General features: G+C 43.9%; 1 protein-coding gene, 1 long non-coding RNA gene and 1 pseudogene across 3 annotated transcripts in view; 2 read left to right on the forward strand and 1 right to left on the reverse strand.

Moving 5' to 3' along the window:
- On the forward strand, positions 1-25,001 carry LOC309617908. The gene is made up of 3 exons (XR_014238184.1): positions 1-340; positions 5,989-6,214; positions 18,258-25,001. It is a non-coding gene; the product is annotated as an uncharacterized lncRNA (long non-coding RNA).
- LOC309617830 (smoothelin-like protein 2) overlaps positions 1-25,325 on the reverse strand; it is a 62,086-nt gene that overhangs the window by 26,317 nt on the left and 10,444 nt on the right. The gene's annotated exons all lie outside the window — the stretch shown is intronic.
- LOC309619351 (proteasome maturation protein pseudogene) lies at positions 6,246-18,270 on the forward strand (annotated as a pseudogene). Its single transcript has 2 exons — positions 6,246-6,354; positions 15,482-18,270. The product of its transcript is annotated as a proteasome maturation protein pseudogene (transcript).

The following is a 25,325-nucleotide window of genomic DNA, read 5'->3' on the forward strand; positions in this document are numbered from 1 at the left end:
CCGAGCCCTGGAGGGACTGCCTGGTGTCCCAGTGGGCAGGAAGGTGACAGGGACAGCCCAGGCCAGGTCTCAGTGACACTGCTCAGCCCTGGGCAGCAGCCAGCTCGGTCATTCTCATTCTTTCCAGATCAAAGTTCCCCCAGGGAACAGCCTGGAACCTGACACTGGCCCAGGGTTGGGGGTTGCACCAGCTGGTGCCGTTCAGGAGGAGGACACTGAGAGGCAGGGCATTTGTCCCCAGCTCCGCAGACACCAGGTCAGCAGCCCAGGGAGGAGGCTGGAAACGCATCTGCACACCTACTCCAGCCCCAGCCCCACTCTCGGATGAAGGGCCACACCGGTAGGTCGGGAACCCCTGGCTCTAGGCCCTTCTGTTCCAGAATCCCCAAGGACCCCAAGCCCCTCAGGGCCTCAGGGGCTCGGCTCCCTGTACTGCCACCCTTCCACACACATCAGTTCTGACTCATCCCCACCCCATCTCCCAGCAGCTCCCATCTCAGACACCCTCCAGGTGTATGTTTCTCTGTCTCCCAGCATCTGCGTCTGTTTCTGTCTTTGCACCTTTCTGTCTAGACTCTCCGTATTTCTGTGTTTCTCTGTATTTTTTGTTCTGCCCTCAGTCCTTACTCCTGTGTTTTTTTCCATCTCTCTGTTCCTTGGACATGAAGTGGAACTATGGAGTGGTGTGTTAGCCCTTTGGTCTGCAGTGAACAGACTTTTCCTGCTGCTGGGACTGGGCTGGGAGAGGATGGGAGAGAACAGAACCCAGTGCCCCTGCTGCAGCTAGGCCTCCCTGGTACCCTCAGCTGCTGTGTCTGATACAGACCTAGGTCAGCCCCATGGCCACATGAGCAGACAGAGAAGAAGTGGGCAGAGCTGGTCTGGGGCGGGAGGCCCGTGTCAGTGGGCCAGATCCCTGAGTCTGCCACTCCTCTGTCCTTCTTCCTCATTCCACGCCTAGCTGTGGAAAGTCATACCACAGCCACAGTGGGGACTTCATAGTCCCCACTCCCATGTGCAAGCTGGTGTTACACACACACACACACACACACACACACAGCATAGGGGAGTGGCTCAGAGCACAGGACTCTGCATCTCAGTCATGGCTCACTCATCTTTGGACCTCAGTTTTCTTATCTGTAAAATGGGGATTATAATAATAGTATCTGTGTCCTGGGATTGTTAATAAGCATTAAATTAATTCATGTCTGTAAGGCCCTTACAAACAAACGCCCTATGTCTGGCACATAGTAAGCACCCTATCTATCTGTCTACCTATCTGTTACATAAAATTAACAAAATTAATAAATATGCATGCATGCTTCAAACTTGACTCTCAATAAAAATTACATGTTGCTTTCACCTTTATCCTATTGCCCCAGGCTGAGCCAGACCCTGGTCACCAGCAGGTCCAAACAATCTTGACGTGAGTAGTTGTTAATTCAAGTACAGGAAAAACATACAGCTCTGGGTGTGTGCATTTCTACAGATCTGCTTGTGGAACCACATGTCATTAACAGCAGCTGTATGACATGTGGAGAAGTCGCATTGCTTCTGGTTGAAGACGGTTGAAACCATCTCCTTCTGCTCCAGACACGTAGACGTGAGATTGTTAAAAATTAATGAGGGGGACGTGTCTGTAGACAAGAAACGGAGACTACTCGGTAAAAGAAAGAAGACAGGAGGCCGCAGGGAGAGAAGGGGCTGAAGCTGGCAGTCCCCAGGGGCTGGGAAGAGAGCAGGGCTGAACTTGCAGGGTGTGGGCCATGGTGTAAACGCTAAGCCAGGCTGGGACCTGAGCCTGGCTGGTGTCAGGATCTGCGGTGACAGTTGTGATGATAAACCAGAGCAGCTCTGTCCACCCTTCAAGGTCGTGGCAAAAACCAAAGCCACATACCTGTGGTTGGGCCCTCAGCAGAGCCACTAGGCTTAAAGGGACTGTCCCAGAAATGTGTCATCCACATGAGGTTGGAGGCCCACAGCGGACACTTCTGAGAAAACCCTGGTCTGGAGCCCAGCCAGATACAGACCAAGCTGAGGCCACTAGCAGATGGCCTTGGGTTTTGCAGAACCTCCAGATAACCTCACAACCAAGAATCACAGAGCACTGAGGAAGCCAACAAACTTGGCAAATGGAAGAACTGATAGCTGGGAAAACAAAGTTTTAGAGCAGTTTGCAAAGCCTTTAAAGTAGGTATCTTTAAGGTCCTCAAAGAAACCAAAGGAACAGCAACCACAAAACAACAAAAGGAGGTCGTGAAATAAGAGTAGGACAGATGACAGAATCCATTACAAACATGGGACATTAAAATTACAGATAATAAAAAACTGAAAAGGTGAGCTGAATATCTTAACTGAATAGAGCTGGAGAGAGACATAATGAATTAGAAGTTCGAGTTGAGGAAATCTCCAAGAACATATGACTAAGATCAAGAGATGGAAAATATGAAAGAAAAAAATTAGACACGAGGAGAATAGAAACAGATGTATCCGGAACAGATATATAGAAAGAGTGATGGAGAGAATTGCTAAAGAGGTCATGGCTGAGGATTTTCCAGAAATGAAAAAAAAAAAAAAATCCATAAATCCTTAGACTGGGAAAAATCTCAGCACATCCTAAGCACAGTGAACAAAAAACAAAAAAATCTATACTAGTTTCACATTTGAGTAAAACTTCAGAACATCAAGGATCAAGACAAAAAAATCCTAGTACCAGAAAACAAGGAATAAGAATATGACATCAGAGTCTTCATCAACAGTACTAGAAGCCAGAAGACGATAAAATATTTTCAAAGGAGTAAAGGATAACAAAGGTGAACCTAGAGTTGTGAACACGGCAATACTATCGTTTAAGAGTAATGGCAGATTAAGTACATTTTCAGACATCACTTAAAAGGAAAAATGAACTTGGAAAGAAGCAGTGGGTTGGAATAAGAAAAAGTGAGCAAATAAATCAGCTAAATATACTGGCAAATCTAAATAACTATCATTAATGTTATTATGTTTAGTTTCTGGTCCTAAAATTTCAGATCACAAGAACATGGGAGTTGGAAGGGAAGAGTATGGAGAGCAGTCATGAGTATCATATATCCCAAATGAACTTATTTACAAAACAGAAATAGACCCACAGACACAGAAAACAAACTTATGGTTACCAAAGGGGAAAGGTGGGGAAGGGATAAATTAGGAGGTTGGGATTAACATATACATGCTACTAAACATAAAATAGATAACCAACAAGGACCTACTATATAGCACAGGGAACCATACTCAATATTTTGTAATAATCTATAAGGGAAAACAATCTGAAAATTTATATATATACACAACTGAATCACTTTGCTGTGCACCTGAAACTAACACACCATTGTAAATAAACAATACTTCAATTAAAAAAAAAAAAAAGATTTCCATGTATCAGATGCTGCTGGTGTCCTAACTCACATCCTCCCTGCCTCTCCTCTGATTTCAGCTAAAGCTGCAACCAACTCTTCCCGGGGGGCTCTGGATGACAGGCTCAGTTTTTGCTCCAGGACTTCTGGAGTTAACGACTCCAGAGGCGGCCCTCAACCAGGGGGCATGGGAGCTGACGGATAAATGCTTCTCCCACTAGCTCTTCACGTGGACAATTTTGAGAGGCTTTCTAAAGGCTCCTCAGAAGGTCCCCACTGGAACTGAGCCCAAATTGCCCACAGCAGAGACCTCAGTATCACACTCATAGTGTTTTTTTCTCCATCTCTCACTCTCCCGGTCTCTCTCTCCAGCTTCCTGCCACGATTTCCAGATCAACTTTCTAAACGCAAGAGTCTTTATCACAAGTTTTGCTTTCAGTAGGACTCGGAGCTAAGACACTAAGGTTCTTGTCTTCTTCAGAAGGATCATAGAGATGCAGACTCCTTTTTTCTGAGATAGTTTACATCCATTAAGTAAATTTTGCAGATGTAAAGTCAGTGGTTTTTCATATATCCACAAAGGTGTGCAACCATCACCGCTATCTAATTCCAAAACATTTTCATCACTCCAAGCAGAAATCCTGTACCCACTAGCAGCCATTCCCCAATTCCACCACTAACCTACTTTCTGTCGCTATGGATTTGCCCATTCTGTACATTTCATATACATGGAATCATATAACACGTGGTCTTATGAGACTGGCTTCTTCCATTTGGCATGTTTCCAAGGTTCAACCATGAAACATGCATTGTGGTCCTTCATTCCTTTTCATGGCTGAATGATATTCCATTGCATGGCAGAGCAAAATATGGAGGACAGGATGAAGCTACAAGATAGTTTAATAATCAGGAAGAAGTAACACAAACATGTCCTTTAGAAATACAGGAGTAAATATTTTCCTTTATTTTTTACACCAAATTCACTCAAATTCATTAACAGACATTTAAAATGTGAAACTATCAAAATTATAGAGATAAACAGAAAATCTACATGACCTTGGGTTTGGTCTGTAGATCAGGAGCTTTGAATTTTAATATACAACACAAAAAGCCAATCCACAAAAGAAAAAAGTAATATTGTGGACTTTATAAAATGAAAGATTTCTACTGTGTAGGAGTAAATATTTTAAAAATCAACTCCAGAGGAAATAAGAAAGTGATTGCCAAAAAAAAAACCCCGTAACCCAACAAACATCTTTTTCTAAACAAACATTGAAGGAAATGACCTCATTCTTTATGTGCATGTATAACTAATGGAAATAAAAACTAAAATTAGAAAAAAAAAAAAAGGAAAACAACATGATAAATAGAAGATACAAAATAAGATGTCAAAATAAGTCCAAATATACCCATCACAATGCATTTAAGTGACTTAAATTTACCTATTAAGAAAACGAAGCCTTTCAGAATGGATAAAATCCAATCATATTCTACTAACAAGAGACACACCTAAAAAGCAACTATAATATGGAAATACTGACATAGGAAGGATGGACAAAAATATCCTTCTCAGGCAAGAACAAAAGAAAGAGGAAAGCTGTTGTGGCAATAGTGAGGTCAGGCAACATAGAATTCAGAACAAAAGGCATTAAGATTAAGGTGGGGCTTCCCTGGTGGCGCAGTGGTTGAGAATCTGCCTGCCAATGCAGGGGACACGGGTTCGAGCCCTGGTCTGGGAGGATCCCACATGCCGCGGAGCAACTGGGTCCGTGAGCCACAACTACTGAGCCTGCACATCTGGAGCCTGTGCTCCGCAACAAGAGAGGCCGTGATAGTGAGAGGCCCGCGCACCGCGATGAAGAGTGGCCCCCGCTCGCCGCAACTAGAGAAAGCCCTCGCACAGAAACGAAGATCCAACACAGCCATAACTAAATAAATAAATAAATAAATATTTTTTAAAAAGATTAAGGTGGATATTTCATACTAATAAAATGAACAATCCGCTAACAGGATTCAGCAGTCATGAGTGCATCAATCATGTTCTTGTTTTACTGTGGTACAAAACACATAACATAAAATTTACCACCTTAACCATTTCTAAGTGTACAGTTCAGTGGTGTTAAGGACATTCACACTGTTGTGCAATCACCACCACCATCCATCTTCAAACTCTTTCCTCTTGCAAAACCGAAACTCTGTACCCATTAAACAATAAATCCCCATGTCCCCCTCCCTCTAGCCTCTGGAAACCACCATTCTATTTTCTGTCTCAGAATCTGATTGCTCTAAGTACCTTATAAAAGTGGAATCATACAGTATTTGTCTTTTTGTGACTGGCATATTTCACTTAGCATAATGTCCTCAAGGTTCATCCAAATTCTGACAGTGTATGTCAGAATGTCCTTCCTTTTTAAGGCCAGATAATGTCCCACTGTGCGCACACCATATTTTGTTTATCCCTTCTCCATGCATGGACACTTGGGCCGCTTCTGCCCCATGGCTACTGTGAATAATGCTGCTATGAACATGAGTGTGAACGCATGTGTCCATCCATAGTCAACCAACGGTCACTTATTGAAACCTCACCGTCTTCTAGGTATGGCTCCAGGCGTGGGGAATACAGCAGTGAACAAGACAGCAGTCTGCCCTCCAGAGGCTTATATTCTAGTGGAGGCACGCAATATGCACACAAACGGCACAGTCACGGGACAGCGGGTGCTGGTCAGTGCCATGAGGAAGATGAACCCTGTGGTCCATGAGCGACTGTAGTGAGCTGGGGGCTGTTTTATCCAGGAGGGTCTGAAAAGTCCTGTCCAAAGAAGGTAAAATTTGTGTTGAGGTCTGAAAAGTAAGATGGTAGCTAAGACCTGTATAGGAAAGAACATTCCAGGCAGAAGCAGCAGCAGGGGCAAAGAAGCCCGAGCCTGGATCCAGTTTGGAGCGTTAAAATGCTTTGAGGACGGTGAGGCTGGTGGGCAGCAGAAAGATGCGCAGAGGCTTGAGGACAGAGAGGGAGGCAGCGGTGAGGGGGCGGGGCCGTGTGAGGGGAGGGTGCATATGAGGGGTGGCCTTGAGGGCAGTGGTGCAGGGGTGGGAGCTCTGGAAGGTGTCAAGTAAGGGGAGGACCTGGTCTCTTTTACTGCCACGTGGAAGGTGGATTTCAACAGGGCCAGCGTGAAGGTGGGGATTGCAGTTAGGCGTGTACCCAACTCAGCCCTGAAGTGGGGAATGCCAAAACTGGTAGCTCTACAAGGAGAAGTTGAGAAATCTATTAATCACAGCAGGCAGTTTTAACCTCTGGGTGAAGGAGAGTCTCTCAGCCCCGCCCGTGTTGCCCTGTAGCTCCCACTTTCTCCCCGGCCCCCTGCGGCCATCCCTCCCACGCCTCACCCCACGTCTTCATATCACCTCTGTCTTCTTCCCAGAGCCTCTAGCGCCTCCCAGCCCCTGAACGTCACTGACGGTTCTTCCAGGCCCTAACATCCTTCCAGTGACCCCCCAGCCTTCCTGGCCTCTCCCAGGCTCTCCCAATTCACCTCTTCCCTCCTACGTCCCCCACCCCTTTTGGAATCTCAGCTCCTCTCACCTCCTTAGTTCCTTCCATTCCCAGTCTCTCCCTAGCAACTCAAATCCCCAAATCATCCCCAGTTCTATTTCATAGCTCCCCTAGTCCCCTCCTAACCCTCCCAGACACTCAGTCTTTTTATACCCCCAGCCCTGAACCCCACCAACTTCCTCCCATTTCCCAGCGTCCCTCCAGGTCCCCCCACTCCCCGTTTGGTGCCTCTGCTTAGAGACTCATTTTCTAGTTCCCCATGTGGGACCAGAGCATCTCTATTTATTTTCCATTATTTCCCACTTGCCAGAAGAGCCCTTACACTGAGACCCTTGGTTGACCAGCTATGAGTAAAACACAAACATGGTTTAATGCCACCTCCAGCCACCCCCGGACCCAGGGAGGAGGAAAGGCAGGGTCCCCCAGGCTCTCTTTCATTTCCAAGCAGGATGAGAGCATGCTGACCCCAGGGTCGGGGCAGGGTCCATCCTGGCAGCCAGGGAGCTCCAGGTCCAGCCAGCGGAGGGTCCTAGCAGCTGCCACCACACAGACCCAGCCAGAGCATGGGGCCTGCTGCAGCAGGTGGTCACGGAGCGGGGACCAGAGGGGTCTGTTTTAGGAAGGGTTGTGATTTATCAAGATGGCCAGCCCTGGTTACCTCCCTTCCCATTTGTCCTATCACCACGCAGTTCCTCCAAACTCCTGCCAGCTCCTCCATCCCTTCCCAGACCCCCAGTCCCTCAACCCCACCCATCCCCCAGTCCCTCCAACCCTCCACAGGGCTTCCTAGTGTCTGTCCCACCCCCCCCATTTCCCCTCCGGTCCCTGCCATTTCCCCCAGGGCCCCAGACCTCCACCTGGGTTAAGGCTAGGGGACTGGGATCCCCAGAGGATTGGGCTAAGAACTGATGTGCTTGTGTGAGAGAGGAAACTACCCAAGGCAAGGGAAAGAACCATCATAGAGGAGTAGACCAAACATTTCTGGGGCTCACACAGGGGTAGGAATAGTCCCTGTTTCCACCAGTCAGAATGGAGAGGCCTCGTAATATACCAAGCATTGGGTAGAGTCTTCAGATGGGTCATGCATTTCAACAAAATGAAAAGGCAACCCATGGAATGGGAGAAAATATTTGCAAACCACATATCCGATAAGGGGTTGATATCCAAAGGAGATAAGGAATGCATATAACGCAACAGCAAAAAAACACAGTTATAAAATGGGCAAAGGACCTGAATAGATATTTTTCCAAAGAAGATATACAAATGGCCGATATGAAAAGATGCTTGACATCACTAATTATCAGAGAAATGCAAGTCAAAACCACAATAAGATATCATTTCACACCTGTTAGGATGTCTATTATCAAAAAGACATGAGGGGGGCTTCCCTGGTGGCACAGTGGTTGAGAATCTGCCTGCTAATGCAGGGGACACGGGTTCGAGCCCTGGTCTGGGAGGATCCCACATGCCGCAGAGCAACTAGGCTCGTGAGACACAACTGCTGAGCCTGTGCGTCTGGAGCCTGTGCTCCGCAACAAGAGAGGCTGCGATAGTGAGAGGCCCGCGCACCGCGATGAAGAGTGGCCCCCGCTTGCCGCAACTGGAGAAAGCCCTCGCACAGAAATGAAGACCCAGCACAGCCAAAAATAAAATAAAATAAATAAATAAATAAATTTTTTTTAAAAAATGCAAAAAATTAAAAAAAAAAAAAGAAAGACATGAGGGACTTCCCTGGTGGCGCAGTGGTTAAGACGCTACTCAGAGTACAGAGATGTACTCTGATGCTTTTGCAAATATGTTCCTATAAAAGGGTTTCATCATCAAGGAATTCATGGAAAAGACTCTGACAAGTACAGGTTTCTGGTAACTGATTGTACTGCTGAACTGAATGAATAAGCATTTTCAGAACTCTAATGGAAAACTGATGAACTCATGAAAGTGCTAACAAAAGATCAAGATGAAAAAAAAATTAATTACATGGGACTGAGTGAACTGATGAGGATGATTATAATTTTTGTGACTTTCTGTTTGAATTAAAAAAAAAACATCCCACAAGGACTCAGAGGCAAAGAATATACAAATCAATTTTCACTGCAAAGTAAAGGAGCTGTTACAGTGGAGGATTACTGGACTAAATGTCTATATTATGACATAGTATGAGTGTGTTTCGTGTTTGGAAATTGCAATCATTGTTGCTTTTGTTGTGGTCATCCATTTACAATGCTTGGTGTCAGTCTATTTATCTCTTGTAAAAATAAAATACAGTGTGTGTGTGTGAAAAAAAAAAAAAAGAATCCGCCTGCCAATGCAGGGGACACGGGTTCGAGCCCTGGTGCAGGAAGATCCCACATGCCGCGAAACAACTAAGTCCATGCGCCACAACTAGTGAGCCTGTGTTCTAGAGCCCGCGAGCCACAACTACTGAAGCCCGCACGCCTAAAGCCCATGTTCCACAACAAGAGAAGCCACCGCAATGAGAAGCCCGCACACTGCAACAAAGAGTAGCCCCTGCTCACCGCAACTAGAGAAAAGCCCAGGCACAGCAACAAAGACCCAATGCAGCCATTAAAAAAAAAAAAAAAGACATGAGATAACCAATGTTGATGAGGATGTTGAGAAAAGTGAATTCTAGCACTCTGTTGGTGGGAATGTAAACTGGTACAGTCACTATGGAAAACAGTACAGGGGTTCCTCAAAAAATTAAAAATAGAACTACTATATGATCGAGCAATCTCACTTCTGGGAGATTCATACCCAAAGGAAATGAAATCACTGTCTCTAAGAGACAACTGTACTCCCATGTTCGTTGCAGCATTATTCACGATAGCAAAGATATAGAAAGAACCTAGGTGTCTGTTGACAGATGAATGGATAAAGAAAATTACACACACACACATATGTGCGTGCACACACACGCACACGATGGAATATTATTCAGTACCTAGAGGGACGGGATAGGGAGGATGGGAGGGAGGCTCAAGAGGGAGGGGATATGGGGACATGTGTATGCATATGGCTGATTCGCTTTGTTGCGCAACAGAAACTAACACAGTATTGTGAAGCAATTATACTCCAATAAAGATCTATTTTAAAAAAAGAAAAGAAGGAAATCCTGCCATTTGCAGATTCATGGATGAACCCGGAGGGCATTAAGCTAAGTGAAATAAGCCAGACAGAGAGAGACAAGTACTGCATGATATCACTTACACGTTAAAAAAAAAAAAAAGTCTAACTCAAAGAAACAGAACACAGTGGTGGCTGCCAGGGGCTGGAGAGAGGGGGGAATGGGGAGAGGTTGGTAAAAGGGTGCAGACTTTCAGTTGTAAGATGGATGAGTTCTGAGGATCTAATGCACAGCATGGTGACTATAGCTGATAACACACTATTGTATAGTTACTCTCTCAGCAGATCTTAAGCTTCTCCCACACACCCAACAAAGGTAACTATGTGCGGTGATGGATGTGTTAATTAACTTGACTGTGGGAATCCTGTCACAATGTCTATGTATATCAAATAATGTTGTACACTTTAAATATATTACAATTTAATTTGTCAATTATACCTCAGTAAAGCTGGTGGGGAGGGGAATAAGGATCATGCATTAGTAGCAGGGATAATTAGTCCCAAAATAAAGGCTTCCTGCCATAACAAAGTATAAAAAGAAGCCTGAAAGGACAAACTGAGTCACAAGTGAGTTAACCGTATGCCAGAACAACATCCAGCACTCTTTAAAGGAATGCAATAAAACACAGCACATAAGATTCAACAAGATAAAATTCACAATATTCAGCACCCATTAGAAAATTACAAGACATATGTAACGAAACGGAAAAATCTGACCCATACCTAGGAGAAAAATGAATAATAAGAAACAGACTCAGAAATGACAGAGATGATGGAATTAGTAGATAAAGACTTTAAAACAGCTATTTTATTTTATTTATTTTTATTTTTTAAAACATCTTTATTAGAGTATAATTGCTTTACAATGGTGTGTTAGTTTCTGCTAAAACAGCTATTTTAAATCTTAAAATATAATCAAGGAAAATCTGGCCATGATAAGGACAGAAGTAAAAGATATACAAAAGAGACCAAAATGGAACTTCTAAAGCTTAAATACACAATATCCAAAATGAAATATACACTGGATGGGCTTAAGAGCAGATGAGATATTACAGAAGAGAAGATCAGTTTCCTTGAAGAAATTGCAATATAAGCTACCCAAGATAAAGCACTATGAGAAAAGACACTGAAAAAGAAGTAAGCAGAGTTGTGGTGGGCTGTAGGACAATATCAAGCAATCTAATATATTCCAATTACAAATTGGAATCCCAGAAGAAGAGGAGAAAATGGGGGAACAGAACAAAGTATTTGTTTGTTTATTTATTTGGCTGCGCCAGGTCTTAGTTGCGGCATGTGGGATCTTTTAGTTGTGGCAGGTGGGATCTTTAGTTGTGGTATGTGAATTCTTAGTTGCGGCATGTGGGATCTAGTTCCCTGACCAGCGATTGAACCCAGGCCCCCTGCATTGGGAGTGTGGAGTCTTAGCCACTGGACCACCAGGGAAGTCCCCAGAACAAATATTTGAATAAATCGTGGCTTAAAATTTTCCAAATTAGATGAAGACTATAAACCCATAGATCCAAGAATCTCAACGAAACCCAAGCAAAGAAACAAAGAAAACCACACCAAGGCACATCGTGATCAGATTGCTAACACCAATGATAAAAAGAAAATCTTAAAAGTTACCGAAAAGATTCGACTTCTAACCAAGATGGAATAATGAGGATTGGATTTACCCTCTTACTGAAACAATCTAAGAACAGACAAAATAACAGTTTTCAAGACACTTTATTTCAGGCAACAAAGGACAGTGATCTATGAAAGATGGGGAAAAATTAGGTGAACTCTACAATTGCTCCAGTTCACTGCTCTGGGTGTACTATTGTAAGGTTCTTATGCTATACATGAGATGGTATAACATCACCGTAACCTATAAACCTGAAACCAACCAGTAACAATAAGCTATAGCCAATAAACTAACAAAGGGGATAAAATGGAATCATAAGTAATATTTGATTGATCCAAAGAAGTCACAAAAGGACGATAAATGGGAACAAGTAAAGTGTGAAATAAACAGAAGAAAATAATATAACAAGCAGAATTTAATTAAGTAGAAAACAGAACAACAATAAAGTGAGTTACGCCAGAAATGAATTCAAAGCTGATTCTTTGAAATTACCTATAAAATAGGGTGGGGGATTATAGGCAGATTGATCAGGAAAAAGGAAAAGGAGGGAAGACACAAATTATCAGGAATGAAAAGAGGACATTTCTACAGATCCTACAGACATCAAAAGGATAATAAGGGAATATTATGAACTACTTCATGCCAATAAACTTGTATAAATTGTATAAATTCCTTGAAAGACACAGGCTATCAAAGTTCACTCAAAAAGAATAGCTAACCTTTCCTAAAAAAAAACAAAAACAAAAAACTCAAGGCACAAATGACTTCACAGATGAATTCTACCAAACAGTTAAGAAAGTTAAAAATTGTGCAGAGACTCTTCCAGAAATCTGTAGAGGAGGAAATACTTCCCAACTCATTCTATGAGGCCAGCTCCTGGCCTGGTTTTTCCTGATACCAAAACCAGCTAAGAACATTACAACGAAACTACAGAACAATATCCCTTATGCACAGAGATACAAAATCCTTAACAGAATTTTAGCAAATCAAATTCAGTAATATATAACAAAATAAGGCATCATGACCATAAGGGGTTTATCCCAGGAATGCAAGCTTGGTATAACATTTGAAAATTAATCAATATAATCCAAATTAACAGTGCAAATAAGAAGAACTACAGGATCCTCTCAATAGACGCAGAAAGAGCATTTGACAAAATGCAACATCCACTAATGATTTAGGGGAAAAAAAAAATACCTCAGCAAACTAGGAACGGAAAGGAACTTCCTCAACCTTACAGAGGACAGTCAAGATAAGCCTACAGGGCTTCCCTGGTGGCGCAGTGGTTGAGAATCTGCCTGCAAATGCAGGGGACACGGGTTCAAGCCCTGGTCTGGGAAGATCCCACGTGCCGCGGAGCAACTAAGCCCGTGAGCCACAACTACTAAGCCTGCGCATCTGGAGCTTGTGCTCCGCAACAAGAGAGGCCGTGACAGTGAGAGGCCCGCGCACCGCGATGAAGAGTGGCCCCCGCTCTCCGCAACTAGAGAAAGCCCTCGCACAGAAACGAAGACCCAACACAGCAAAAAATAAATAAATTAATTAAAAAAAAAAAAGATAAGCCTACAACTAACATTATACTTTAATATAAAAGGCTGAATGCTTTCCCCCTAAGATTAGGGGAGAAAAAAATCAGGATATCTGATTTTTTTCTCCCCTAATATCAGATATCTGATATCTGTCTCACCTCTTCTATTCAAAATTGTACTGGAAGTCTTAGCCAGTGCAATAAGGCAAGGGAAAGAAAAGGCATACAGATTGGATAAGAAGAAGTAAAAGTCTTTATTCACAAAACATGATTGTCCGGGTAGAAAATCTTAAGCAATCTACCAAAATACTACTATAACAACTAAATGAATTTAGCAAGGTCTCAGGATCAAAGGATCAAGGTTAATGTACAAAACTCAACTGTATTTCTTTATATTAGTGAGACATTGAATTTTTAAAATTTCATTTACATAGTATTTACAATAGCAGAAAATGCAATACCATACACAATAGAGGAAAACTCAAAACACTTAAGAATATATTTAACAAAATATATACCAAACATAGAAAATTACAAAATATTGCTGAGATAAATTAAAGAAGTTCTAAATAAACAGACAGATATACCAAGTTGATGAATCGTAAGACAGTATTATTGTCGATTCACCCCAAATGGATCTGTAGAGTACAGCTATCCCAGTCAAAATTCCTGCAGGCTTTCTTTCTTGAAAATTGCTAAGATAATTCTAAAATTTAGCCAAAAAATGTTTTAAAAAGAAGAAATATATTAGAGGACTCAAACCACCCAATTTTGAGAGCTACCGTAATCAAGATAGCTCAGTATAAGGATACAGAGACGTCAACGGCACAGAATAGAAAGTCCATAAATAGGCTCACACACACAGAGTCAATTTGAGATAGGCTGGGACGTGGGACCTGGGACCCTTTACTGGAGTGCTTGCACTTGCAGCTGGACAAATCTCTCCTCCTCTCCTGGAGCAACCGAATACAAAGAAACTATAAGGGACTAAAAATAAGTTCATGCATGTGCAGTTGGGGCGAATTATGAACAATAAGATACAAAAAGGCCACAAACCAACTGCCACTTCTGAGGTGCTGGGAGAAAAGCAGGGTACTACGCATGATCCCTGCATACAGCACCACAAAGGGGGTTGGTGGACCACCTAAGCTACACCTCCTGCCCAACCCATGGACCCACCCCTATTGTTACCCAATTTAAGGAGCCAGCTCGCGGCTCCTCCAGGAGTGAGCAAGGGCACCTGTTACCTGTTTTCACTCCCTCCTGATGAAGCCTGAATTTCTCATCTGGCCTCTTTTCAATTTCTATTGATTAAAGAGTCCAAGGACCCGAGTCCAAGTCCGTAGCAAACTGATTTTCAAGAAAGGCTGGAAAGTGTGAAAGGGATTGTCTTTGCTACAAATGGTGCTGGAATAACTGGATACCTATAGCAAAAATAAAATGAACCTTGATCTGTACCTCACACCATACCCCCAAATTAATTCAAAATTAATCATAGACCTAACTATAAGAGCTAAAACTATAACACTTCTAGAAAAAAACACAGGACTAAAATCTTTGTGATCCTTTTTTTTTTTTTTTTTTTTTTTTTGGCCGTGCCGCATGGCTTGCAGGATCTCAGTTCCCCAACCAGGGATTGAACCTGGGCCACAGCAGTGAAAGCCTGGAATCCTAACCACCAGGCCACCGGGGAACTCCCTTGGCAAGTACTACTTAGATAGGAAACAAAAGCAAAATGATAAATAGAACTTTATCAAAAATAAAAAATTCTGATCTTCAAAAGATATCATTAAGAAAAATGAAAAGGCAAGCCATATTTGCAAAATACATTTATCCAGTAAAGGACTTGTATCTAGAATGTACAAGGAATTCTTAAAACTCAATAACAACAGCTTACTTCTTTTAATGGGCAAAAGATGTGAACAGACACTTCACCAAAGAAGATATATGAATGGAAAATAAGCAAATAAAATGATGTTCAATGATGTTCTTCCCCTGGTCTGGGAAGATCCCACATGCTGCGGAGCAACTAGACCCGTGAGCCACAGCTACTGAGCCTGCGCGTCTGGAGCCCCTGCTCCGCAACAAGAGAGGCCGCGATAGTGAGAGGCCCGCGCACCGCGATGAAGAGTGGCCCCCGCTTGCCGCAACTAGAGAAAGCCCTCGCGCAGAAACGAAGACCCAACACAGCCATAAATAAATAAATAAATAAATAAATTAAAAAAAAAAAAAACACACGAAATGGAAGTGAGCAGCGGGGCCGGCTGACAGTAATGGTGCTGAGAGGCTGTGTGCAGGGCGACCTGGGCTTGGATCTCAGCTAAAGGACAGTATTCCAGCTGAACTTTCAGCAAGTGGACATTTTGAAAGCCATGATCTTCTTTGAAAAGATTTTTTTCTTGTGTGAAAAATGAACTTTTTCCCAGTCATCCTCTTAAACTGTCAGAAATAAAATTTCCAGCTCAACCAAGACAAAATGAATTTTTCTACACTGAGAAACTCTGGGGTCTATTTGCTCCACTAAAATTACAAATGGAATTCAAAGCAATGCAGCATGTTCTGCACCTTCCATTTCTTCCAAGCTCAGACCTTTCACTGGATATTTGAGGAATAAGGATGAGCCTATTGCATTTGAAGATATTTTTTAATGACACATCACAAAGTGAACTAATGGGAGAACCACACTTGGTGGAATATAAACTCAATTTCCTGTAACGCAGTGTGCTATTCATGAAAACAGAAGGACTGCTTCTTGTTTATAGTCATCTATTTACTATAATTTCGTGTACACAACATTAAAAGTACTGACACATTAGAAAAAAAAAAACCCAACAAACCCACATACACATACCCGAGAGTGGCTAAAATGTTTTAAAACTGACAATGCTAAGTGTTGTCAAGAATATAGAGCAACTGGAGCTTTCATCCATTGCTGGTGGGATTGCAAAATGGTGCAATCACTCTGGAAAGTAATTTGGTAGTTGTTGTTTTTTTTTTAAATCAAGTTAACCATACACTTACCATATGAACCAGAAATCCCACTCTTAGATATTAACTTAAGAGGAATAAAAATATGTATTCACACAAAGACTTGTACACAAATGTTTATAGCAGCTATATTCGTAATGATAAAAATTTGGAAGCAACTCAACTCCGTCAATGGGTGAATAAATACACTGTAGTGTATAGATACAATGAACACTACTCAGCAATAAAAAGAAAAATCTAGTAATACATGCAACAATATGAATGTTTCTTAACATTAATGCTAAGTGAAAGAAACCAATCTGAGTGATTATTTGTTGTATGATTCCATTTATAATCTGTAAATCCTCAAAACATGATTCCTTTGGTGAAGGCAAACGTATAAGGATAGAAATCAGATTGGTGGTTGCTAAAGGCCAGAGGTGGGAGGTGAGGCAAAGGGCACAATGAACCTTTTTAGTCGAGGGAAATGTTCTTTATGCTGATTGTGGTATTGGTCAATGGTGGTATATAGTTAAAATTGGTGAATTTTACTTTAAGTAAATTATACCTCAATTAATCCGATTTTTAAAATAGAATGCATGACAGACTTGCTGGCTACCACTGTTCTTTTTTTTTTTTTTTTAACATCTTTATTGGAGTATAATTGCTTTACAATGTTGTGTTAGTTCTACCACTGGTTTTGATAGTAAAGTGAAGACAGTTTGCTGCACTGGAAACTGGTTCCCCTAAAATCTGTTGGAAGGAAAGGATGTGTGACTGTTTCCCTTGGGCCAGATGTGAGCCATAGGAGAGCGAAGACCTGCATAGAGCGGTAATAAAACCTGTCCAAGAGCGCCACCAGGAGGGCAGCTGAGACTTAGCAGCAAGAAGCTGAAGCCTAGGCCTGCCCGTGGGCCTAGGAGAGGTCACCTGCCAGTCCAGACCAAGGATGAGACTTGTAGGTGACAGACCCGGGTAATGGTGTGGGCTAGAGGGTTGGGAAGAACTTACAAAAGAGCCCCACTAGATGAAGAATCAGCTTTATACACATGCCAGGCCCGGGGAGATTGTGTGGCAGCTCACACAGTACTAGTCAGAATAAGACCTTTCTTGCCCCTTTCCTTCTCCCTCTCCCTTCCTCATTTCAACTCCAGAGAAAGCAAAAGCAGCCTAGTGAGTGAGTGAGGAAGAGGATCTCAGGGTGTAAGAGCAGTGGGGGAATGGAAACTGGCGTTTGTCAGACGCACACGTTTCCCCTCCCCCTGCCACCACTCACGCACACTTTTTCCAGCTGCATGCTGTCTACCCAAAACAGATTGGGAAGGTGCAAGGGAGACATTTTTAACCTTAATCTTTTAAGTTTTTTGACTTGTACTTTTTTTGCATTTTTTATTGTGGTAAAATATACATAACATAAAATTTACCATTTTAACCATTTTAAAATGTATAATTCAGTGGAACGGAGTACACTTACATTGTTATGTATCCATCTCCAGAGGCTTTTCTTCACCCCCAACTGAAACTAAAGAACTAAAAATAGAACTACCATATGATCCAGCAATTCCACTTCTGGGTATTTACCAGAAGAAAACAAAAGCACTAATTCAAAAAGATACATGCACCCCTACATTCATTGCAGCATTATTTACAATAGCCAAGACATAGAAAAAACCCAAGTGCCCATCAACAGACAACTGGTTTAAGAAGATGTGGTATAAATATATACAATGGAATATTATTCAGCCATAAAAAAGAATGAAATCTTGCCACTTGTGACAACATGGATGGACCTAGAGGGTATTATACTAAGTGAAATAAGTCAGACAGAGAAAACCAATACTACATGATTCCACTTATATGTGGAATCTAAAAAAAAAACCAGACAAACAAAACAGAAACACTCATAAATACAGAGAATAAATGGGTGATTGCCAGAGAGGAGGAGAGTGGGGGAATGGACAAAATAGGTGAAGGGGATTAAGAGGTACAAACTTCCAGCTATAAATAAATAATTCAGGGGTTTCCCTGGTGGCGCAGTGGTTGAGAATCTGCCTGCCAATGCAGGGGACACAGGTTCGAGCCCTGGTCTGGGAAGATCCCACATGCTGCGGAGCAACTAAGCCCGTGCGCCACAACTACTGAGCCTGCGCTCTACAGCCCGTGAGCCACAACTACTGAAGCCTGCAAGCCACAACTACTGAAGCCTGCGCGCCTAGATCCTGTGCTCCGCAACAAGAGAAGTCACTGCAATGAGAAGCCCACGCACCGCAACGAAAAGTAGCCCCCGCTAGTTGCAACTAGAGAAAGCCCACATGCAGCAACTAAGACCCAATGCAGCCAAATAAATAAATAAATAAATAATTCATTGGGATGTAATGCACAGCATAGGGAATATAGTCAATAATACTGTAACAACTCTGTGTGTTGACATATGGTAACCAGACTTATGGTGATCATTTCATAAAACATAAAAATATTGAATCACTATGTTGTACACCTGAAACAAGTATTGTATGTAAATTATAATTCCATTTAAAAAATAAAGATATACAGTCTGGGGCTAATACAACAGGTTGAAAAGTCCTCAAAGCACAGGCTCCTTACCATACCATCCTAGTGTAGCTCCAACATCCCCATGGTTTAGGTCTAGAGTCTGGGTCCAGGCAGGAAGAAAGAGAAAAGGCAAAGGCTTTTGGAAAGATGCGGGAAATTGTCACTCAATCATTTTCTGTGTTCTGTGGTTCGGAAGAGTGTCCTGATTGACAAAATCTGTTCTAAAAGACCAAGAAGCCAGAAGCATGGCAATGTCTCTTGGAAGGGCCAAACTGGTCCATGATCCTCATCTCCAAATACTGAAGTCACTCACACAAATGAAAAGACCTGAGATCAGTTATCTAACTGGCTGAGCTTAGGCCACATGTGTGCTTTGTCAAACACAATCTTATGGGATAATTGTGGTTAAGCAAAAATTGGAGGGAGAGCTCCTTTGCCCAAAGCAGGATGTCTGGGAACAGAGCTTCACCAACAGTCTCTCTCTGTAGCGTTCCCCAGGGGACCCCAGGGAGCACAGTTTGAAAACCACTTATCCATCGTCCTCATTGTACAGATGGGAAAACTGAGGCCTGGGAAGTGGCAGGGGTGTGCACCAGGTGATTTGGGGCAGAGGTGGCAAGGGATCACTGGCTCCAACTCTTACGAAGAGCTCTCCCATCCAGCAAAAGAGCTTTACAATTTGTAACGCATTTTCACTGACAGGATCTCAAATGAAGAAACGAGGGCACAGAAGCAGGAATTGACTCGCCAGAGGGCACATGGCTAATGAGTGACCGAGGCTTAACTGGATCTCAGGCTTTCAGATCCTGAAACCAGGATCTGTTGCCTGAAAGTATTTTTACTTCAAATTCATCTATGAATTTTGGCAAGCCTTTAAAAAATGTAAAAATTAGGAAGACTCTCACTTACTCCCTTGAAGCGGGAGGATTCGCTTGTTCATCTAACTGTAGCTGGGTTGTCACAGTCTCCATAGAGAAGCTACTATAGATCTTGATGCCTCCAGCAATGCCCCCTGCACAGGGAAACCCACTGAATCTTCGGCCAGTCAGCAAAGGTATACTCATAGCTATTGCACATCATTGGTGTGTGTGTGTTGGGTGGGGTGGGGTTATTTGTTTGTTCAGTAACATCAAATACTTGCTGGGCTCCAATTTACAGTGTCAGGGACTGTGTTAGGCTGAGATTAGAGATGAATTAGACAGAGCTTCCTGTCCTCGTGGAGCTCAATCCAGAGGCAGACGGTACACTTAAACCACAAAGTCATTTTAGATAGTGGGAAGTGTGGTGATGGAAATACGATGATGAGATACCAGTGACAGGACAGGCTGCCACTTTAGATTGAGTGATGGGAGAAGGCCTTTTGGATGAGCTGAGATAAAGGTGAACAACAAGAAGGTGGCAGTCATGTGAGTACCTGGGGAAAACAATCTCATTTGGCCTTTTTAGTGAACCGAGAAAAGGCCAATGTGGCTGGAGAAAAGGGGAAGGTGGTACAAGAAGAGCCCAGGGAGGTGGACTGGGGTCACATCATGTAAGACCCTGTAGACCACGGTCAAGTTCAAGTTCTGGAGAAAGGCAGGTAATTAGGCAGGGGCGACCTAGGTGGGGGTTCCCAGGAGGCAGCTGAAGAGCTGTCCAGGTCCATTCATTGAAATGCTCCCGCAAGTGAGCGGCGCGGCCCGAAGCTTTGGCTTTAGCCAATCAGAGCCTGGGGGCGGGGCCAGAGCCAGCAGCTAGTCGGCGACCCCTGTGGCCCACCTGTTCCTTGTCGCTTCTAACTCCCACCTCCTCAAATGAGACTGGCTGTTCTCCGGTTTCCTCGACCACCACGAAAGGAAACCCTGGTCTTCAGCGTCCGGGCCCCTGAAGGAAGCAGGCGGACACTGGCTCCCACCCGCAGGGATCGCTTTCCCCGGTGTCTGGTCTTGTCTGCGGTGGGGGGTCGAGGCGGCGGCCAGGAGGCCAGCTGGGGGCGTAGCACGGAGCTTGATGAGCCCCAGAGCCAGAGGGGCCGCAGGAGCCCGAGGTGGGAAGCCACGGGACAGCCCTGTGGCCTGACCCTCGCAGGAGAGACCTGCAGCTTGCTTTTTTTCGCTTAGTACGTCTTGAAGGGTGTCCACGTGGAGACATGAAGACCCACCTCCGTCTTTAAATTGCTGCATGATGCAGAATTACCAGTGCTAGGTCACCCACTCCCAAGCTAATGGACTCTTTAGTTGATTTTACTTTTCTGCTATAACTAATGGTCCTTCAGGAAACATCTTTGTCATTCTTCTTGCACCTGTATTTCTCTAAAGTTGTCTAATTCCTCAGTCACAGGTAGGCCATCAGTTACATAGGTGAGTGGCAAAGTTAGGCTGTGACTTAGAAGGTTTCCCCTGGGGAGGAGGGGAAGGGGATTGGATAAATTCCCTAGGAATGGTTGTAGCCGACAAAGCACAAAGGCCTTGGGGTTAGACATGCTTTTGCTTCCAGTTTTGCTACTTATTGAAGACTGGTAGGCGAGACCCCCAGCCCCCCGGGGCCTTATTTTCCTCATCTGTGAAGAGGGGACACTGGGGTGGTGGTGAGAGGGGGTGGTAAAGTGATTTGTAAGGTTTGTTGTGCTGAGAAGGCCTTATATTACCAGCCTGTGGTCGAAAAGTACACAAGAGAGTTGACTAAAATAACTGCACAGTTGTATTGGTGCCATAAACGTGTGTTCTTATTGATGGCTTAAAAAAGAAAAAAGACATATTTGCCTTACTACTCAGTAAGGTGGGCAAAACAAAACATTTTACTTTGGAGTTCGGGCAGAGAGCGTGGTGAGAAGTGGATCATGGCCTTCTCCTGTGGGGCCCTCCATCCAGGTCCTCGGGCCTTCGGCCAGCAGGTAACCTGGGGGCTGGGGACAGGCTGCCCATTGGCTGGGCCCAGACCTCTCCCCTGCCCCCATCTCCTAACCAGACCCTGCTGACTGCCTGATCTCTCGGCCCAAAGCTGGGGGCTCAGGCGAAGCCCCCGCCCAGCGGCGGCACTTCTGGGAGTTGGGTGGGGCAGAGCGAGAACAGCGGCCACTCGAACCCCACGGAGGCTGTAAGAACTCTGAGGGCCCGAGAAGGTGGGTCTACTTGGACAGCAGCTTGGCCACCCTCAGGCCTTGGAGCTGTGTAGATCCTGGACGTGGGGTGACCGCTCTGTCCCAACTGGACGAGACCTTGCCTCGTCCGGACACCTTAATGGGCCTGGCAGGTGAGTGGAGCCCTGGTCGACAACGGGTGCCTCACCTGGACCAGACAACATCTGACAAAGGCCTTAATGGGTGAGCAGAGCCCCGGGTGAGGAGGGGTTGAAGGGCAGTGGTTGTCGTTTCTACCAGACCTTGATCTCAGGAGATAGAAATGGTGGAATAACAGACCATATTTAGCCAATGGGAAGTGCCCACCACCTTTTGGTTAGATTTACTGGCTGTTTATAGAAGGCCTGTCTACATAATATGAAAAAGCTACTCGCAACTCACCACCCTCCACCCGCACCACTTTTCAAAAGAAAACTTGCCCCATCTAGGCCTTCTAGATGTAAAGAGGTTGCCCACGGATAACAGAGTTAGAAAATCGCACATCTTGTCAATGCCCATTTGTTTTTTTAAAAAGTCATAGGAAAGAAATGTTTTCTGGAAATGACATTTTGAAATGGAATAGTTAAATCACCTCTAGAAGTGACATCAGGGGTGATCCAGGTCCACGTATGTCCAGTGGGTTAGAGGACGTGGAGTGGCAGACCTTGAGGAGGAAGGAAAGAAGCTTCTGTGCCAGACTGGTCACACTTGGGAGACATTTCCATGTCATAACCATTGTTCTGTGTGTGCATTTTATTCCTCACTGCTGTATAAATAGTTGACAATGCTAAGTACTTTTTTGAAGTATCTAGTGGATGTTCTGAAGCGCCTGATATATGTTAAAACTAGAGGTAGTAAAAAGACATTTTGTAAGTATCTTTTTGTTAAGATTCATATGAAATATTGTTATTTTGCGGGGGGAGGGATTGGCCAAACCACCTTTCTGAACAGTACGCACTGTGTCTGTGCGCTGGTTCGAGAGGGAGGGATGTGTGTGGATGTGTTCGTATTTACATTTTGAGGCTGACCACTGATGTGTGTGCATCTCGGCTGTACTATAGAAATACGTTGCTGAGTAATTCAATGGAAACATATCTCCTTGCTAATATTTTAATAGTATACATTGGATAATGAATTCTCTTAGAAGCATTATACTTTGTGTACTCTGTTGCTTTATCTCTCATTTTTTTTGTGGGGGGGTGTCGCCAAGCCACGTGGCACATGGAGATCTTAGTTCCCCAACTAGGGATTGAACCTGTGCCCCCGGCAGGAGAAGCATGGAGTCTTAACCACTGGACCACCAGGGAAGTCCCTATATTTCAATTTTAATTGAACATTAAGGGAATGCAGTATTTTAATCATAACTGACAATATCTTTAGCTAGGGGCCTGTTCCCAATTTTGTCTTTTATGATATGTTTGTCGCCAAGAGAGGCAGGATTACATTTTTTTCTTCCTGATTGAGTTGGTATAGTGTATTCTTGGTTATCAAAATACTCATATATTGAATAGCTTTGGGACTTTGAAACAGTGAATATTCATGATGTGTGAAAAAGCGTGATACATAACTATGCAATCTTAATTACATAAAAATGGATGTTTAGTTGTGTAGATACATACATGGGACCTAGAAGGACACGTCAAACTGTAAACTGTGATTATGGGTGACTTCTTTTGCTTCTTGTGTTTTTCAGTTTCCTATTATGCACATTAACTTTTAAGAAATATTTTAAAAATCTGTACAAATTTTACTTTGAAACAATTATTTAGGGACTTCCCTGGTGGTGCAGGGGACTCCATGCTCCCAATGCAGGGGGCCGGGGTTCGATCCCTGGTCAGGGAACTAGATCCCACGTGCATGCCACAACTAAGAGTTAGCATACCACAACTAAGGAGCTGGCAAGCCGCAACTAAGGAGCTTGCCTGCCGCAACTAAGACCTGGTGCAACCAAATAAATAAATATTTTAAAAAGCAATTATTTACTGTAAACAAAGGTGGACTCACACCTCAACAAGATCTTATTTTAAATCATTCAATGGTGAGTGCCTCTGCTGTGCCTGGCACAGTTCTACGCACGCGGGATACACAATGAACAAAGCAAAAATGTATGCTCTCAAGGGGCTTACACACCACCTGAACATTTGAGATTTTCTGTGTGGCTGTGTCTAGACAGTGTTTTTTAAAATCTGTACTTTTGCAAATGTAGAGGAATAGGAATCAGATTAATTTTCTAAACACCACCCAGGGAAGGCAGGCAAATTTCTCTCCATGTGTGATATTCATCCAGTGAACTAATACAATTCTGTGGCCTCCAACTGCAAATCAAATTTTCTGTAGGTCCCCTCTCTGGAATAGCTGTTTGGGTCACTTGTATAAAGGGGTAAGTATCCATCAAAGAAGCGGACTAGGGCTTCCCTGGTGGCGCAGTGGTTGAGAATCTGCCTGCCAATGCAGGGGACACGGGTTCGAGCCCTGGTCCGGGAAGATCCCACATGCCGTGGAGCAACTGGGCCCGTGAGCCACAACTACTGAGCCTGCGCGTCTGGAGCCTGTGCTCCGCAACAAGAGAGGCCGCGATAGTGAGAGGCCCGCGCACCGCGATGAAGAGTGGCCTCCGCTTGCTGCAACTAGAGAAAGCCCTCGCACAGAAACGAAGACCCAACACAGCCAAAAATAAATAAAAAAAAAAAAAAGAAAAGAAAAACTGCACTTTCACTGTCAATTTGCCTGGGGTAACTGTTTACACCTTAGTCTGATCACAGCCCTACTTTCCTCCTATCTTCGTAAATTCTGAGGCGCTGACCCCAGTCACTGGGTGGCCGGGGCTTCATCAGCTCCGCCAACAGCTGAGAGGAGGCACCGGGAAGTCAGAATGTGTTTCCTGCTCATAAGAACAAGACAGGACGTGCCAGTTTCTTCTGCGCGTTTCTGCAAAGAACCGCGTGCTCTCTGCGGACCCTCAGCAGGGGGAGGCGTGTGGGAGCGGCCCTCTGGCCTCTTGCCCTGCACTGGAGGACAGGCGTGGATAAGCTGTCACCCAGCGAGGCCACAAGTCTGTGTCTCCACCTACCACTGCGCCTCTGAATGCGGTAAATAAAAAAGTGGATACCTGTTAAAAATCCGTGGGTTCGGAAACCTCGTGTCCTCTGCACATTCCCACTAGGACTCTCCCGGGCTTGATGCTGTTTCGATTCCTCGGGGAACAGGAAGGGCTGTGCGGTAGCTCTCTGTGTGGTCAGGGGAATCTTTGAGGGTCCTTGAGACCGTTTTTCAAGAGATCCACTAATAGCAAGACGTTACGTGCCTTTTTCACTCTAATTCTCTCTGGAGTTTTGCGGAGCCTCCACGCACGGCGTTTGACGTTATGACAGACCACAGAAACCCGGATGAGAACCCAGCTGTCTGCTATTAAGCGGGATGTGCAAGAGATTTGCAAAACTGGAAAACGAATTCACTCTTTTATGGAAAACATGTTCATAAAA

This window comes from Balaenoptera borealis (genome assembly GCF_965194805.1).
Source record: "Balaenoptera borealis genome assembly, chromosome: 20".
Lineage (NCBI taxonomy): Eukaryota > Metazoa > Chordata > Mammalia > Artiodactyla > Balaenopteridae > Balaenoptera > Balaenoptera borealis.